Below are 2,975 nucleotides of genomic sequence, written 5' to 3'. Positions count from 1 at the left end.
TATTAGTGGATTGTTTTTTTTCTCTAAAGTGACATTTGCAGTAAAGTCTAGGTAACAAATAACATTGGATTGATTTCTTTACAGTTTTTAGCTGTGAGTTAGGTTCACATGAACCACTTTTTATTTTACACACAGAGATGGGTCGTGTATCAAATCAAATCAAATTTATTTATATAGCCCATCGTACATCAGCTGATATCTCAAAGTGCTGTACAGAAACCCAGCCTAAAACCCCAAACAGCAAGCAATGCAGGTGTAGAAGCACGGTGGCTAGGAAAAACTCCCTAGAAAGGCCAAAACCTAGGAAGAAACCTAGAGAGGAACCAGGCTATGTGCGGTGGCCAGTCCTCTTCTGGCTGTGCCGGGTGGAGATTATAACAGAACATGGCCAAGATGTTCAAATGTTCATAAATGACCATCATGGTCGAATATTAATAAGGCAGAACAGTTGAAACTGGAGCAGCAGCACGGTCAGGTGGACTGGGGACAGCAAGGAGTCATCATGTCAGGTAGTCCTGGGGCATGGTCCTAGGTCTCAGGTCCTCCGAGAGAGAGAAAGAAAGAGAGAAGGAGAGAATTAGAGAGAGCACACTTAGATTCACACAGGACACCGAATAGGACAGGAGAAGTACTCCAGATATAACAAACTGACCCTAGCCCCCCGACACATAAACTACTGCAGCATAAATACTGGAGGCTGAGACAGGAGGGGTCAGGAGACACTGTGGCCCCATCTGAGGACACCCCCGGACAGGGCTAAACAGGAAGGATATATCCCACCCACTTTGCCAAAGCACAGCCCCCACACCACTAGAGGAATATCTTCAACCACCAACTTACCATCCTGAGACAAGGCTGAGTATAGCCCACAAAGATCTCCGTCACGGCACAACCCAAGGGGGGGGGGGGGGCGCCAACCCAGACAGGATGACCACATCAGTGAATCAACCACTCAGGTGACGCACCCCTTCCAGGGACGGCATGAGAGAGCCCCAGTAAGCCAGTGACTCAGCCCCTGTAATAGGGTTAGAGGCAGAGAATCCCAGTGGAAAGAGGGGAACCGGCCAGGCAGAGACAGCAAGGGTGGTTCGTTGCTCCAGAGCCTTTCCGTTCACCTTCCCACTCCTGGGCCAGTCTACACTCAATCATATGACCCACTGAAGAGATGAGTCTTCAGTAAAGACTTAAAGGTTGAGACCGAGTTTGCGTCTCTGACATGGGTAGGCAGACCGTTCCATAAAAATGAAGCTCTATAGGAGAAAGCCCTGCCTCCAGCTGTTTGCTTAGAAATTCTAGGGACAATTAGGAGGCCTGCGTCTTGTGACCGTAGCGTACGTGTAGGTATGTACGGCAGGTCCAAATCAGAGAGATAGGTAGGAGCAAGCCCATGTAATGCTTTGTAGGTTAGCAGTAAAACCTTGAAATCAGCCCTTGCGTTGACAGGAAGCCAGTGTATAGAGTCTAGCACTGGAGTAATATGATCACATTTTTTGGTTCTAGTCAGGATTCTAGCAGCCGTATTTAGCACTAACTGAAGTTTATTTAGTGCTTTATCCGGGTAGCCGGAAAGTAGAGCATTGCTGTAGTCTAACCTAGAAGTGACAAAAGCATGGATTAATATTTCTGCATCATTTTTGGACAGAAAGTTTCTGATTTTTGCAATGTTACGTAGATGGAAAAAAGCTGTCCTTGAAATGGTCTTGATATGTTCTTCAAAAGAGAGATCAGGGTCCAGAGTAACGCCGAGGTCCTTCACAGTTTTATTTGAGACGACTGTACAACCATTAAGATTAATTGTCAGATTCAACAGAAGATCTCTTTGTTTCTTGGGACCTAGAACAAGCATCTCTGTTTTGTCCGAGTTTAAAAGTAGAAAGTTTGCAGCCATCCACTTCCTTATGTCTGAAACACATGCTTCTAGCAAGGGCAATTTTTGGGCTTCACCATGTTTCATTGAAATGTACAGCTGTGTGTCATCTGCATAGCAGTGAAAGTTAACATTATGTTTTCGAATAACATCCCCAAGAGGTAAAATATATAGTGAAAACAATAGTGGTTCCAAAACGGAACCTTGAGGAACACCGAAATTTACAGTTGATTTGTCAGAGGACAAACCATTCACAGAGACAAACTGATATCTTTCTGACAGATAAGATCTAAACCAGGCCAGAACTTGTCCGTGTAGACCAATTTGTGTTTCCAATCTCTCCAAAAGAATGTGGTGATCGATGGTATCAAAAGCAGCACTAAGGTCTAGGAGCACGAGGACAGATGCAGAGCCTCGGTCCGATGCCATTAAAATGTCATTTACCAACTTGCTGTCTCAGTGCTATGATGGGGTCTAAAACCAGACTGAAGCATTTCGTATACATTGTCTGTCTTCAGTAAGGTAGTGAGTTGCTGCGCAACAGCCTTTTCTAAACATTTTGAGAGGAATGGAAGATTCGATATAGGCCGATGGTTTTTTATATTTTCTTGGTCAAGGTTTGGCTTTTTCAAGAGAGGCTTTATTACTGCCACTTTTAGTGAGTTTGGTACACATCTGGTGGATAGAGAGCCGTTTATTATGTTCAACATAGGAGGGCCAAGCACAAGAAGCAGCTCTTTCAGTAGTTTAGTTAGTTAAAACCTGCATTTCCCCCTAGCAGGGATGTTTTGTATGTTTCAGTGCAACAACAAAAAAAGTGTCACCTTTTTGGGCCCTCACCAGTTTGCATCCCTGATACTTTGGTCAGGGAGGTGACCAAGAACCCCATGATCACTCTGACAGAGCTCTAGAGTTCCTCTGTGGAGATGGGAGAACCTTTCAGAAGGACAATCAGCTCTGCAGGACTCCATCAAACAGGCCTTTATGGTAGAGGAGATAAACGGAAACAAGATTCTCTGGTCTGATGAAGCCAAGATTGAACATTTTGGCCTGAATGCCAAGCGTCACGTCTGGAAGAAAGCTGACACACATTTGGCATTCTATTGAC

The sequence above is a fragment of the Oncorhynchus kisutch genome, linkage group LG16 (assembly GCF_002021735.2).
Source record: "Oncorhynchus kisutch isolate 150728-3 linkage group LG16, Okis_V2, whole genome shotgun sequence".
Classification (NCBI taxonomy): Eukaryota; Metazoa; Chordata; class Actinopteri; order Salmoniformes; family Salmonidae; genus Oncorhynchus; species Oncorhynchus kisutch.
Note: the sequence above shows the minus strand (reverse complement) of the source record.